The 17,048-nt window shown below is 36.4% G+C and overlaps 1 pseudogene; it reads right to left on the reverse strand.

Annotated features, from left to right (window-relative positions):
• Positions 1–1,858: 1,858 nt before the first annotated feature.
• On the reverse strand, positions 1,859–13,023 carry LOC132034706 (DEAD-box ATP-dependent RNA helicase 41-like; annotated as a pseudogene).
• Positions 13,024–17,048: the final 4,025 nt, after the last annotated feature.

The raw sequence follows: 17,048 nt of genomic DNA on the forward strand, positions 1-17,048 counted from the left end.
AGACCCATAGTGAGCTTCTACTCGCTGGAATTCTATGACGAGGGTCGATGGGCTTCAGAAATGGCAGATTTGGAGGAACATGATGCTGAGCCAGGTGAAGAAGAGTATAATGATGAGTCCGGGACAGATGATGGGAAATGAAAGACTTAAGGATTTGATTTGTATGTTGGTTTGAGTACATAAACCTAAGCCTTTGTTTTGGCAACAAAAGAGAGAAATAATATTCTGTGTGTTGTGATTTCCGCAAGTGCATAGGATGCAGCATTCTTGCTACTGTGTCCTCTGGCCTCTTTTTTTTCTTTTTTCCTTTTGTCCAGAATTATGTTCCTGGAGCTGTTTGTGGGAAGAAAAGTAGTTTGAGTCTTTCTCAGGACATCATATTAGATTGTAATATCTTTAAAGTTGGAATGAACTTTTGGAATTGTTTTCATATAAACTGTCTTGTATGCTGTTAACCTTTCTGCATATCTTTAACTTGAGTGTCGAGCATATCAGACTGTGATAATCTTTAAAGTTGGAATGAACTTTTGGATTTGTTTCAATAGATACTCTCTTCATATGCTGTTCAATCATTGCATATTATTATCCTGGTAGTCTAACAAATATGTCTTTCTTCCGGGAAATTTCATCTGTGCAACTCGTGAATTTCTAACGGGTTTTGCAGCGGTTCATGTCAGTTTTCGTTTGCTGGTCTCTCTGCTTCTTTGCTTGTGGCAGTCAACCTTTACTTGCTCCAGGCACTTTGAGATTGGTGGAAACTGAATTTATTGGTTACCATAATCTTCTTTATGTTGAGTTCCAAATAACAAACTTTTTTTGTATTGTTAGTAATTAGTGTTGGTTACACTAGACAAATTTGCTTTAGTCGGGCTCTCTGTGTCTCGGCTCTTGCTCTGATGGTTAGGGTAGGTGACATAATTCAATGTATTTCAGCGCCCTGAGTTGGCTACAGTGAAGTCCTGATGAGAATTCAATCCTTATTGCAATATCCATGTGCAAAGTTGCAAGTTTAAGTCCAATTTATTTTAGATTTTAAGTTGACAAGTATTTTACTACAATGCTTGATTCGCAATTAGCGCGTCTGTGGTGATATATACTTTTGTTTGCAGTATTTCTTTAGCATTCTTGCCTTATTGTGTGCTAGTTCATTTGCATTCCTGTCTCAGGGGCAGATGCTTTTGTCCCAAGGATGGCCTCGTTGATGTGGATGAACCTAACATGGGCTTGTTTCCTTCCCCTCCAGATATATAGAAGAGAATGCTGTTGTATCAAATGGCTCAAGGATGGCTTCTTTAGAGTGCACCTTACCTAATGAATCCAAACCGTTAAACAAACAACACCGGTTGCTGAAGTGAAAGTGTTATTTAATGAGATTCGTCTCTATTGCTGCCATGAGATTATCACGGAGCAATGAAATTTTGCCCAAATAGTGACTGTATATTTCGAAACATGATGCCTGGGTTAAAGTTACACTTATTGTTCGCTTGGATTCATTAGGTAAGTGCAACCTGATTGCCAAAAATCAAATGCAAGCAACATTATTGCATGAAGATATTCCATTATCAATAAAAACAAATCCATTACCAAAAATTATAGCACAACGATATTTTATATGTAACAATATTGATGGCTGACTCAGGTTGTAATAAGTTTACAAGCTTAATGGAAATCTTAATAAGAGTGCTATTAGAAAAAACAGTGTATAAGTCCTACATACTGTATCTCTGACAGAATCCAGCTCCCTGAGAGAACTTGTGAACATCAAAGGAGGGCTAATGTCTAAGCAAAGACAGTTTGACCACCAAGTCTAATAAGTATTCTTAATCCTTAGCACGAAGAGGAAAGGAGACCAACATCTTCAGAAACCATGGTTTCGGTGTTTCTGACCTCTCCCAGCAGAGAAAGAGCCAGCAGAATAGCGTGAATTAGTAAGCTCTCGGGGAATAGCAGCACCAGATGTTTTAAGACTTTCAACCAACTCCGGGTACAATTTCTTATTCTCTTCATTCACAACGACAATTGATGTACCTTCCTCCCCCATTCTAGATGCCCTTCCAACCTGGTGTACATACTCCTTTATGGAATTTGCCATATCAAACACAATTACCTGTCTCACAGTCAACAGATCAATTCCCCGACCCAACACCCCTGTGGCCAACATAACTGGAATTTCTCCAAGTAGAAATGACCTTACAATTTCTGTCCTATCCTTCATGGATTTCTCACCATGAGTTGATAGGGCTTTTAGCCCAGTACTTACTGTTATTGCTTCAGAAAGGAGATCTGCTCCGAGTCTATAACCCACAAATACAATAACTGGTCGCTTGTAATGCTGCTTGCTCATCAAAATATCGTAAAGTTTCTGCTTCTTCCGTTTCGAGTCTACCCAAATAGCTAACCGCTTGACAGCCTGATTAGGTTTATTTGGCTTCTCGACAGAGATGACGGTGACCATTTTAGCCATTGAGCTTGTCATCCACTCTCCTTCTTTAGGAATTGTTACGGAATACGTTAACATTTGAGGTTGAGAAAGAGCCGTAAAAATCTGCATCACCTGCTCACGGAAACCTCTTTGGAGCATGCAATCTACTGCATCAAGAACAAGAAATGAAATAGTGTCCAGTTCAATCTCGTGCCTCGTTAAAAAGTTAATGAGCCTTCCGGGAGTTCCCACAATTAAAGATACTCCCTGCTGCATGTGGTGGAGCTGTCCTGCCATGGCATCACCACCTACCACCAATGCCGTTTAGAATGGCAAGCCCTTCCCAAGCGCCTTAGCTTGATCTCAACCTCTATCAGTAGGGGTGGCAAAATTAGCCCATAGAAACATGACCTGCCCGACCTGCACAAGTTTGGGCTGATCATTGACCCATTCGTTTGGGCAATTCGCAGAATTGCCCTTCTTTTGGGGTGGTCTTTAAATTTTGCCCCTCATAGTTGCGGTCTTTAAATTTTGCCCTCATATTTGTGGTCTTTAAGTTTTGCCCTTAAGCTTGGATACACGAGGTTTTGGGTTCGAACCCCCGCTCGAAGCATAAAATAAAATAAATAATTTCGCAAGGCAGTCGAGGGAGGGAGTGTCTGCCCTAGCATAACTTCCTTAAGGAAAAACTAAAGTTATGCCGGAGGGGGCATAACTTTTCCTCAAGACATAGTTTAGTTATGCCTTATGGAGCAAAACTTTTCCTTAAGGAACTATGCCTTATGGGGCGAATGATGATTTTTAATTAAGAGCGTAACCAAAAGTATGCCTTAACTAAAAGTGTGCATTGAAAAGTTTTAAAAAAAAAAAAGTCTGAGGCAAAGTCTTGCCCCCTCCCAAGATAACTTCCTTAAGGAAAAACTAAAAATTATCTTAGGGGGCATAACTTTTCCTCGAAGGCATAATTTAGTTTTGCCTTATGGGGTAAAAACTTTTCCTTAAAGAATTATGCCTTATGAAATGACTTTTAATTAAGGTATAACAGTATGCCTTAACTAAAAGTGTGCCTTGAAAAGCTTTTTTAAAAAAAAAAAAAAATGTCTCAAGGCAAAGTCTGCCCCCTCAAGATAACTTCCTTAAGGGAAAAACTAAAGTTATGCCGAGGGGCATAACTTTTCCTCAAAGCATAATTTAGTTTTGCCTTATTGGGCAAAACTTTTCCTTAAGGAATTATGCCTTATGGGGCATACTTTTTGATTAAGGTATAACCAAGAAGTATGCCTTAACTAAAAGTGTGCCTTGAAAAGTTAAAAAAAAAAAAAAAAAGTCTCGAGGCAAAGTCGCCCTAAGCATAACTTCCTTAAGGAAAAACTAAAGTTATGCGGAGGGGGGCATAACTTTTCTCGAGGCATAATTTAGTTTTGCCTTATGGGGCAAAATTTTTCCTTAAGGAACTATGCACTTTATGGCATACTTAATTAAGGCATAACCAAAAGTATGCCTTAACTAAAAGTGTGCCTTGAAAAGTTAAAAAAAAAAAAAAAAAAAAAAAAATGTCTCGAAGGCAAAGTCGCACTCTCGGCATAACTTTGGTTTTCATTATGATTGTAATGATCCGGCATACCCTCTCTGACTTCGTCTTGCGAAATTATTTTTTTATTTTATGCCCGAGCGGGGGTTCGAACCCGAGAACCTCGGGTATCAATCGACGAAACTTAACTTAAGAATACAATATGAGGGGCAAAATTTAAAGACCACCCCAAAAGAAGGGCAATCCGTGCAAAAAAATGCATTCGTTTCAGCCCAACCCATTTCAGCCATAAAAAAATTGCCAAATTGACCCATTAGAAATCTTGTCAAAATATTTTCAAAAGGACATTTTTTTTAGTTTGATTTTGTTATGTTATATACAACCATGATAAAGAAAAAAATAGTTTTATGAGGTACTAAAAAATTGCAAAAGGACAAACACAGAAATTAAAACTTAATAAGAATTGGGCGGGTTGGGTTACGACCCGATTTGTAGCCCATTTCAGCCCAATCTATTTTAACCCAAGTAACTTTTGGGCGGGTCATTTATTTAACTCAGCCAATTTTGACCCGCCAAAATTCAGCCCAAACCACCTATTTGACACCCCTACCTGTATGCAAAGTTCTCTAATAGGTGTGAGAACTATAGCTAATGGTTTCTGCTGGTTTTGGAAATGCTCTTCATTAACTTTTGCACATTGAGAAATTATAGGTAGAAAAAAGCCGGCTTTACCAGAATCCGTCTCCGCCAAAACAAGCAGGTTTTTCCCTGCTAATGCAGCACGGATTGCTTGCATTTGGACAGGAGTTGGCGTTTCATAACCAAGAGGCTTCTGAGGTAGCTTGTATCTCCCTGTTCGATTCTAGTTTCCTTCTCAGAAGTTCAGTCCGCTCAGTTGTTAGTGGTTTCACTTCAGACTTCTTGTTATCCCTAACATAATAGCACTCGTCAGTTGTTGGTAACTTCACAGGACATGGGCGAGCAGTCAATTGCCGTGATTTTGCAAGCCGTGACAACAATATACCTTTGCGTTCCAAGCTGCAAATATCATCATCAGTCTCATCACAAATGTACTCACCATAGCGGCCACATATAACACATCAAGGATCGCCCAGTAGCGCCTCTCTTTGGTCCCAACACCTCTCCTTCACTTCATCCTCTGAGATAGATACCAAAGAAGCAATCGCATAAGCACTTAACATGCTTTGGTGACAGTTCTGACAAGAATAAAAGGGTAAACAGGCATGAAACCTAAATTGACTTTGATGGTTAACTTTTACACCATGTTTTGTGAGTGATATTAGACCTCATTTCAAGATTTAGAAAGTAATATTTGCACTAAAAGTAACCAGAGTATTAAATTTGGTTAATTAAAGCTAAACTCTGGTACTAGTACCAAGATATTGACTATTAAATTTGGGAGAGAAATTACTAGAATCGAACAGGGAGATACATTTATTCAACTGGAAACATATGAAAATGAAGTATTATCACAGAAGAAAAGTAAGCATTAGTTAAAACTACTACCAACATATAACCAAAACAGAACGGGGGGAAGAAGCTGTATAGTGTTTATACTTATTTGAGAGAAAAAACTAAAAATCTTAATGACCCATTGTTAACACCAAAATTTAAATAAGGTCCTGGAGTAGAAGAGCCTGACCAGCCAAAAAAAAGTGGGCATCAGGCTTAGGTAGCTGACTAACAGGCCATCACAAAGTTTGTCCATACATCACAAAACTCAAGAAGAAAACCCAGGGGTAACATCGAATCCAATCCATGAAGCCCACCTTAGATAAACTTGGAATTACTACGATTGAAGGAGAGTTACTATGTAAAGTAGGCTGTTAACTTTCAAGATCGGTCAGCAACTGCTTCTCAATAGATATGGGAATGAGAAAACTTTGATTAACCGTGAATCAAAATAATAAGTCGACAAAAGAGGGACACGTGTTGAGGGCTATTTTTGTTGAACCAAGGACAAGCCTAGCAGAAGACTAGTTTAGTTGAGATGAAGGCTAGTTCAAGCAAACCGAGGACTAGCTAAGTAGAAGACTTGGTTAGCAAGACTGAAAGTCAGTCCAGGAAAATCGAGGATCAATTAGCCGAATCGGAGACCGAGAAACATTGTTGGATCGTCATGATGAGGGGTGAAGTTTAAATAGTAAAAATGACCAGATAAGCATGGATATAACCAAAACTAGCACAGGATAAGTCCAGATAGCTATAGTTCACAAGCAAATTACTATAGAAAATTTACCACATCTTACCAAAGTCCAGAAGAACCTTTTCAACCAAAAGATCATCATATAAGAACAACTTTCTATAAATTAAGGGACAATGAACGGACTAAATAACAGTAATAAAATGCAAGAAAGCAAATTGAAAGCAAACTGCCAACCCACAATCCAATAATTGAATAACCCATCCTCCTCTCTTTGAAAGAAGGGGCGCTTCAGGTTCTGTCGGTGCTTGGAATCTTCCAGAAGGTCGCCTAACTTGTACAGCTGTAAAAGCCGGAGTTGTGAAGGAAAATCCATGGACCGACCCCATCATCTCCACCCCGGTCAGGTTTTCTCAAAATCCTTGATAAACTTATTTATGGAATTTCGTCCCTATTTTGTGTTGGTCTTTAATTTTTGTCCCTCAAATCAAATACTAACTTTTATGAGACAATTTGCACGATTGTCCTTATTCGGGGGTGGTCTTTGATTTATGCCTCTCAAATTGCTGGTTTTTAAGTTTTGCCCTTCGCCTAACATCCCGAGACTGGACGTAACACGGCACCCAGTGCCTGACTGCATGTAACCGAGCGAACCAACTAGCTAGCTGAATCAACACGTGATATCATAACATACTGATGCGAAAAATAAACTAACACATGCTGATATACTGAAAGTCTGAATGATATAAACCAAAACGCGGAAACACTAATATAAGTCTAAAGCATAAATTGTAGCCAACATGGCTTAACATGAAAAGCCTGCGACTCTGTCTAACTGCAACTCAAGTCTATGAAGCCTCTAATGAAATACTGAAAGCACTGACTGTTGCCGGGACAAGGCTCCCGCAGATACCTGATTGTCTGTAAATACTGAAAGATTGTAAAATTGTCACACCCCTACTAGGAATATGACGGGCTCCAACCCGTAGGCCGGGAACCACCTGACTTATCCGTTACTTTGAACATTATAAACCATAACTCAAAAAACACCTGCACGCAAAAAGGCCCAAAATAGGAATATCCGCTCATTCAAGACATATGTACATACGCGGACCGACAAGGTCCCGCGGGGACCTCTCGTGTGACCCGACCCCCGACGGGCCCACGATTCGATACGCACCGTATTGTCTCCGTGCTGTGGTACAAATTTTGGGCTCGCACATAATCCCTCTTCACGCCGCAGCTACTTGGTATCGAACCCGAACCTCGGTCCTTTACATTCCCTGTGCGGGAATCGCCTACCACCGAGGCCGAATTATCGTAGTACGCTTTCGCTTTGTCGCCCGAACTTATAACGTCCATAATTCTCTACTCCAATGTCCTCGTCAACGAGCGGTTTATTGCGTTGGAAACTAGACTTGACGAACTTCATTTTAGGCTTTTAAAACACCTTAAAACTCCTCATATACCTAGAGATATACCCTGCCAAAGATGACCCAAAATTTTATCCTTAATTCTGCCAAGTTTTTTCAAATTTTCGACAAACCTATTTTCTTTGATTTTGCTTGGTCCTCGAATCTTTCCAAAACTCCCCCACATACTATTTATCATTTATTATACTTGATAATGGTCATGTTCCATGTTTCAAGGTTGTTCTTCTTGCTACGACTTACGAGATCGCAATTCATCCTTTACTCCCATTGTTACGTACTCTCCCATGGCTTATACCTTTCAAAACTTCATGGGACGTCTCCGATAGCCCATTACAACGGACGTACGTGGTACGTTCACATGCTCGAAAGTGCGAGGTGTAACAAAAATAATGATAATGCCCCAAAGACGGGGCTCACCAATTAGCCGATACCGGAAATCTTGGGAGAGCGCATTCGTCGTCCTCAGAATCGTTACTGCGCATCACGAGGACGCAGCCCCGGGCAAAGCGAACGCACACATTTGAATTGCACCGGTATGTAAAGCAACCGAAAGAAAGAGCGTAAGTACCGAAACCGAAATCGAGCTAATAACCGATAACTGAAGTGAACAAAGAAGTAAAGATATGAATACTTTCCGTTCTGAATCGAGAATCACCTGTTTAACTGAAAAGATAATTTGTGGCCTCAGGCCCAATATATGTGCACAAATTGGTGGCCTCAGGCCCATGTATACATATACATAAACGCCCGCCTTAGGCCCAAAACACAAGTGTTCAATATTAAACAATTTATATAAGAGAACTGAGAATAATGCTTAAAAGTACAATACTGACATACTGAGCAATGACTCATCGAGACATGTATTCATGAACTGATCATGAAAATTGAAGCTTTAACTATTTATAAACATGCTGAATATTCTAGACTGAGACTTATAGGTATCAAACACAAGTCTATATTGATCACGTGCTGAGCTCATAATGTTCGGCATGAAAGTCATGAACGAATTACGAAACTAGAGAATAGAAGTTCTGCAACTATTCAAGGAACTAAGCTTAACAATATTTCGAGGCAATTTATAACATCATAAAAGAAACGTGAAATGAATGGAGAATCATTAATGTTCCCAAACGTAGAGTTAGCCTCACATACCTTAATTCTGTCCTTTGAGTGTAATATAACATTTGTCAACCCTTTCAACCTTAATCTATAACAATACAAGTCAAAGGGATTTAATATTAGCAATAATACTCATGCTTTGGTCATCTTAGCATTTTATCAAACACTTAGTGGGCGTAAAGCTCCACAACCTTCATTAATGGTGTTTTCTTCACCTAATTCCCATTCTCTTGCTTCTAGGTGATTCTACAATCTCAATTAGATAGAACTAACACCATTCTTCACCACCCATATAACTATAACAATCATAAGTCAACAATCCAAAACCCTACAATTGTTCCTATAGTTCTCTTTATCAAACCCATAAACTTATCTCCCAAGAATTCATCAATTCACAACTACAAATGATTAGAAGGGGAAATGATTACCTTTTTGATGTTCAATTTCCTTGAATTCGAATCTAGGGTTTCCACGTCCAACGACAACGTCTCAATCAAGGTTCTATGGGTTAGAAGGATTTAATCACGTTAGAAGGGTATTAGAGACTTACTTTCAACCTAGAATCATCATAGAACTTACCTTGGAGGGTTCTTGAGGGCGGACTTGTTCTCTCTGCCCTTAGAATGATTTTTTGCGATTGCGGTGTTAGGGAAATAACCCCAAGATTAAATATGAGTTAAAACACGAAAATTCGACTTTTGACCGGAACTCGACCTTTTCATTGATGGGCCCGCGACACATGGCCATCGCTGGCGGCTCATGTTGGCTTCTGTGTGTTTTTGTAACGTGCATAACTTCGTACAAAGATCCGTTTGCCTCCATAATATATCTTGGAGGTATTTGGCGCATCTACAACTTTCTATGTTTTAAGCTTTCTCAAATTCAACGATTTTCACGAAACTGCACGGACTGCACCTATCGAAAACTGTCGATTCTATCGAATCGACTGCACCTCGCTATCCGTCTTGATTCCAAAACAACTATTTCCACCCATACTCATCCCTATTGGACTTCACATGTATAAAATGTCACATTATTACTCATTTAACACATCCACACCTAATCCGAATTTCCGAATTTAAGGGACTACTTTGAAATTACCTCCAAATATAGAGGACCCTTTCTGTCATTTAACCTAATAATCAAGTTGTACACAAACGCACCTTTGATAAACAATGTCGTGTATGTCCAAGTCGGATCCAAATTTGAAGTTTATAAGTTTCTATAACAACATCAAGTTAATGTACAATAATAATTGGGTTCACACGCAAACATTTATATGACATGGACTTTCTTAATTAGCTCTACTAGTCATCTTTTAAAAAAAGCTCAAAAGAGTCAAGCAGGAAGGGATATTTGACCTCACAACCTCACCTTTTTTTTTTCTATATATACACTAGCTTGTTCAGAGGAAATAGGAACTTATCTACTAAATCACCAAGTTGTTTATACTTTACATAAAATAATGAATACACGACATGTGTCATTCACATATACTTCTATTATTTTATCAATGATTAATTAATATATAAATTTACCTCAATGTATCACTTAAAGGTTCGAAATCTATGGAAGGATGGCTAAGGTAAAAGAAAAAATACAAGGAAAGTCTATTAGCGATAAAAGTGGTGATCTCGTCTTACTTCCTGAGAGAAAGGAAGTTTCTCGATATCTTTCCAAACATACGAGCAATCAAAACACTAACCAAACACAGTCAAAACACTGCATTTTGGCATCCAGTTTTGAAAATTAGGAGCAGAATAAAACCAACTTGAAAGCATTTGCAAATGAGAAAGTTCTAATATTATGTTGAGTTTACTAATAGGATTTCACCCTCCAAATTTTGATTGTACAACTGCAGCGTATGAACTTGAGTAAGGTGCTTGACAAGTTGAATATACAGTTATACTCACACAAATATTTGACTATACTTGGAAATTTTAACATAGCAAATTGGCCTTAATATTCTCACAAATGTTGATGATCAGTTCTTGTTGGACCCGTCTACGCGTACATAGACGAAGAGAATTTTGTTGTGGCCCTGTGAAATTGTGTTCTTGTCATCAGTATATCTGCATTATACAAATGGAAACAATAGGATTGACTTAGCATAACGATTGATGGCAAAGTTAAGCTTAAATAGTTAGAAAGCCGACGTTTTAATTTGTCTGCAATAGATCGATATCTCAGTATCTCTATGGCTAACTTGCTTTCCGTTTAAACCGGAATTCCATACATTCCATCCAGGATTGCTCCATCATCCATTATGAAATCGTACTTGTTACTACGGATTTCCTGTATTAGAAGACAAGCAATTCAGCTTAACCATAAAACAGAAATCTTTCAACAGTTTTTCCAACTCCATTGAATGCCTGTTTATTCTTGTTTTCTTGACTCTTTCTTGCTTTACCATTATCATTTTAATCCTAGTGCGACTCCAGAGATATATGATGAGGAAAGAATACAACAGAAGGTTTAGCGGTGCACTTTGTTTCAGCATGATAGTTTTGTAACATATTGGTAGAGAAGCCATGGTTTACAAAGATCCACTTCAATTGTCTCTAAAATTAGAGGTTTTTCATTTTCCACATTTTTAAATTATTTACTTTCCTAAAGAAAATGTAGATGTCCTCCTCCATATAAAATACACACTTGTTTATATAGACTTCTCCAATGAAGTATCTGGAACAGATCTATGGAGTAGTTTGTGTATGGAAATACATTAGCTTTTTATCTGAACAAAGACCATCCCAAGTCTCTCTGTAATTCCCATCTAAGGTTGAATAAGATTAGATTAGTCTCGCTAAATTCTCTCTTGCATGGCTCATCAATTAGGCACACACACATCGATAGGGAATCCAAAGAAGAGCCAGAAAAAGGAAAGCGACACCTTAACTTAATGGATCCATTTCTTGTTCCTGATGCATTGCTATTTCTTAATCCTTCCGGCCAGCGATAATGAGTATAGCCTCTCGGGTTTAGCAATATGTAGTGTTATGACAAAACATAGATCATGATAACATAACAAAGACTTCATTATCAAGAATGCCTAAGATTTCTTCTGTCTATAACTATAGAGTTGTATGCTAGAAATAAAAATTCTTTTTGTTTAAAGCCATGTATATTACTATACTAATACGTTTAATATTAGTAAATTGATAGAGCATAAACTGGTTGAAACAGAAATTGAATGATAAATTGGTAGAATAAATTAAGAAAAAACAAGATTAGAAACTAAACATCGATTCTACCTTCAAACTAGTAAAGACGTTAAGGGGATAATGTTCTCGACAAAACTGCTAACATATGTAAACATGATACGGGGACTCTTCTTGTTGTTGTTATGCTCAACAAAAAATCTTAACCTTGAGGAGGAAAGCAGAGAAGCAGCAGGGGCATTAATTACACTTGTTGCTAAAACATGCGTGTCCTTTGTCTTGTCACTAATCCTTTCTGCTCCAAGCAACGATACCGCAACCTCCATAGTCTTCTTCCTCTCAACAACATTAAAAACCTTGTTAGCTTCATCGTATACCAAAAGAACGGGACGATCAATATGATAGCAATGCATAGCCAATTTTCCCCAAAATGTAGTTAATTGCGTGATCATACACGGAGTCTCGAACCAAGTTTGTGGTGGGCGTGGAATATACCCAAATATCTCCTCGACAAAGTTGATGTAGACCACAAAAGCTATAGAGATATCAGTCCAATAAAGAACCCCATTGAGGAAAACACATGCACTAGAAGAAAAAACCGGTGTATAATTATGCAACCCGATTTTTCTCCAGGAGGTGTTGGTTACTCCTAGCGTTAGAATTTTGGCCACCTTTCCTCGTCGTCCTCCAGTAGGAGGAAAAAAATAAAGCAATTTGTATTTTTCCGTCACCTGATCAAACTCAAGAAACAGATGGGGGTGAGCATATTGCTTAATATTTACTCTCCTACTCACAGATGGTGGCAAAGCTTTTATCTCCCTAGTGGTGACATTGTATAAATAAACTTGAGTATCTTTATAGTTATACAAGCAAACAAGCCCGTTGCAATGATTTGAACAAATACTCATCTCCTGGTCGTAGACAAAATAATCAAGTTGTAAAGAAAATCCTTTCGATTCACTTGTTGTTTCCTCATAGTACTCTTCTTTAGGCTGATACATTGCGAGTTGGAACAAAAATCGGCTGCCTGAGGGGCGGTCACGAGAACAAGCATAGTGCGACCGGACAAAGTTGGGATGTGTTATTAGAGTGATCCAAACTTTACAAACACACTTGAATCGCATGAGAGACTTAACAGGAAGGAACATTAGGATCTCCGTTACTATGTCATCACAACAAACTTGATGCGTCTCCATTACTTCTTTGGCCAGGAAACCAAATTAACCTAATTAGACAGGTCTAACTATGACTCATAAATAAATACTAGTATATATAGTGTTGCAAATAATAATTCAAAAATGTAGCAAACCAAAATTGGTCAGAATTTGGTATTTAAATTCATCTCTAATTAGGATTTATAATCAAATCAGTATATAAATATGTTTTTTGTTTTGAGTTAAAGTAGGTTTCTTACTATTATAAATAGGGATGCTGATAGTTATTTCATAACAAAAAGAAAACAATAGAGATTGTAAATATTGTAGAAAGTGTTTATAGATTTATAAAATTTATCAATAAAATATTTTACTTCATAAAGTTAATAATATAGCACGGACGGGCCATGTTGTCTTGGCCCAATTCTAAAGAATTCAGAGTTGACTATAATTAGGCTAATCACTAAAAAAATCCATCATATTTTGAGTTAAAATTCTACCTTACCATCTTAACCTATTAGGTATCGTTTAGTGTGAGGTATTAGAGAAAATAGTCACAATATAATATGTGGAGTATTACTTTGTATCATGTTTAGTTGGCAATTTCATTATGGTACAAACAATACATGTATAACTTATATATACTGAACTCAATATATATGGTATAACTTTCTCCATTTTAGCTCTACAGGGATTAAGTACTAAAAATACCAAAATAGACTTCAATTCTTGACGTATAGCTTTTTGAGCTATTTTTCTGTTGCACGGTTGTTCAATTACTCTTAATTTTAATATGGATAATGTACTTGAAGAACTATTTTTATGGAAAATGAGTTGAAAGAAATCTTTGGATGCGTCCCTGAGAAAATCGGGATAACGTATTGGGATTAGTTATTTCTGGAGAAAATAATAAAAATGATAAAATACCCCTGAGGTCCCTCAAATCCTATTTCTACTAAATAATGTGAAGAGTATTTTTGTAACCAAACAATTTCTTTTTAGAAATTATTCAATGCATATTATTTTTAATACAACAATCCAAACAATCAATAAAAAATAATGTCATGATAACTAAATCCATCATAACTAAACTCAGCATAATTAATCTCAGTATAACTAATCCCAACATAAGCTGACTAAGGCCATGACCTTAGATAGAAAGATTTAGAGGTCAAGAATTATGGTAGATAGTTAGTAAGTGGTTAAGTTTCGCAGTACTGTTTGTGAGACGTAGGGGCTAGCCTCTTCATCTCCTCTTCTTGTTTTCTTAGTACTATTATCTAGGTATCATGTAGATCTCTACTCTTCTGTGTGTACTACTATGTGTTGTTTTATTATTTATTTTATATCTTGATATTTTGTTATCTTACTTTTCTTGTAATCCTGCATCGACCACGTTTCTTTTGAGCCGATAGTCTATCAGAAATAGTCTCTCTGCCCCCAGAAAGGTAGAGGTAAGGTCTATGCACATCCTACCCTCGCCAAACCCCACTTGTGAAATTACACTGGATATGTTGTTATTGTTGAGGTTTCGACTCTTGCTAGCAATTCTTACTTATTTCTTTTCATAATCATAGTAATAACAATAATAAAACAACTATCTAAAAGGTCCATGAATTTTAAGTAATACCAATGTGGAATAGTTGAAATGTCGAAATTTAAATTTCTAAATTTTGATTGTGAATTTGGACAAGAAATTTTAAGTTTTTTTGAAATAAAAATTTATATATTTAGAGATTACGTTAAAAAAAGAATATAAATACGTAAAAAAAATATAAATCACAACAATTAACAACTTAAAATATTTACAAGACATATAAAAGAATTGGTCAAAGAAAAATTTGGTTGACGCTAAAAATCCAAAAGGTACCATTAAATTGGCAGAGGCGGTAATAGAAATAGGATTATCTATCTATCTATATTATTATAAAAGCATGAATATAAATGTTGGGTAACCAAAATATCCTTTAACTATTGAACGCCTTTTATACCCTTAAAGATCAATAATGTCTTGGTAAAATAATTTCATATTGGATAAAATTGTAATATTAAAACTTTTTCTAAGGTGAATTCGTGCACTTCTAGTTTTGATCAACTTACAACGTGTTTTAGAATTAGTGTCCTACTAATGGTGAAGTTTTAAAGCAGCCCTACCAATTCAACGTGTACTAAGGCTTTTGATAATTTTATTTCCTTGAAAATGAATTAAATTTGGTTTATTGTATTTCATCTAATATCATATTATCCAATATTTTCATTCCTTTGAAGAAAAGACCCACTGGCCACGTGTACGGATACTTAAGCTTATGATCTTTTTAAATCTTTGAAAATACATAATATATTTCGCAATTAAAAAGTTGTAGTAATCATCATAGAACTAATTTTGAGATTGGAAATCAATTATTTTAAACAATAAATTTGGATGAACTCTTTTTCAGGATTTGGAATATACTACTATGAGTTTTCCATTTTGAGTACCCTAAAGTTTTTTTTTTTTACAATCAACAAATAAGAATTTTATTTCCTTTTATAAAAAAGTTTAGTGGAATTAATTCACCATGTCAGATTCCAAAGTTTTTGTAACGACTGCATAATGACTTATTATGTAAAATACATATTTCCTGTTAACCTTCAAATCCATTTTGCTAATGGACTACAATTGGGAAACTAGAAATCCTAAACTAAATATACTTACTTTTCTCCGAGTGTGGCAATTCATAAACGTAGCATTAATTCCTTAGGATAATTTTAACAATATTGTTGAGTTATATTTAACTTTAACAATATTGTTGAGTTATATTTGAAAGAGGGATAACTTTTTATTATTTTCTGTTTTAATCGCCGTAGAAATTTCAATCAATATTTTGTATCTATGATTCCTTGTTGGATAAACTGTGTTATTCTTTCATATAAGAAATGCTAAATAATACTCCTACTATTAATCAAGTTTGTAAAATAACTAAATAAACAAAAATTGTTCTGCTAAATAATCACTGATTTGACTATTATTTGATTCAAGGTATTTCTTTTCAAGTTGCTTATCAGTAGAGAAAAGAAAAGATTACTTTGTAGTATAAGATCCCATAATTAGAAAATTAGAGAACTCAACTTTTAAGGTTCTAATATGCCAAATATTAGATATTAGGTGATCACACCACATGTAAGTATTATTTATTATTTCGACATAATTATTCTAATAAACGATAAAGAATATTCGTACAAAACACTATTCAAAGACTAGTTTTCGAAAAAGAGCAAACTCGTTAAAATTTATGCCACCTAGTGACTAAATAGATTTCTCGGTTCAGTGGTGTGCATTGGGTCATGTATTTGTTATTGTTTCTAATCGATGAGGTATTGAAACTCGCTAGCAAGAGTCTTAATTAGTATTTTTCTTTTATGATTGGGATACTACATTAGATCCTGCTGTATTCTTATCTATGATTGGGCAAGGACTAGAAATGAATGAAGAAGGCTCTATACTACCCCATGTTTCTGTGCATGCTATGAATGGAGTTCATGACTTTAGGACCATGGGAGTGACAGCTTCTGTGAAGGGGAAGGCCATCCATGTGTTAATTGATGCAGGAAGCACTCACAATTAAATACCTTCATAAAGAATAATTGTCTTCTCTTCTTACACACATGACCAAAAGAGTATTTTTCATCACAATTAAAGCATAGCCCTTGTTTCCTCCTCTCATCCATTTCAGCAGGAGTGAGCATCTTAACATTCCTTAGGTTGGTTTTCTGGGGGTTGGAGTTTGGTAGTGGTTTGGAGAATGAATTTGAGGGTCTGGTGTTTTGAGTGGTGGGTTGGGAGAATGAGAAATTTTGTCTAATAAGTAAAGGTGATGAGAAATTTTGGAATCTTGGATTGTTCTTTGGGTTAGGTAAGACAGTTGGTTCTAAAAAAACTTGTTTCTGTACTATTAATGTCTGCTCTTGGATTCTAGCTAGACTAACTGCTTTAGCTAAAGTTCTAGGTCGTAGCATCTTAACAGTGAGTCCAATTTCTGGTTTCAATCCGCTCACAAAGCAGTTAACAATATATTCTTCAGTAAGTC

This window comes from Lycium ferocissimum, chromosome 10, assembly GCF_029784015.1.
Source record: "Lycium ferocissimum isolate CSIRO_LF1 chromosome 10, AGI_CSIRO_Lferr_CH_V1, whole genome shotgun sequence".
Lineage (NCBI taxonomy): Eukaryota > Viridiplantae > Streptophyta > Magnoliopsida > Solanales > Solanaceae > Lycium > Lycium ferocissimum.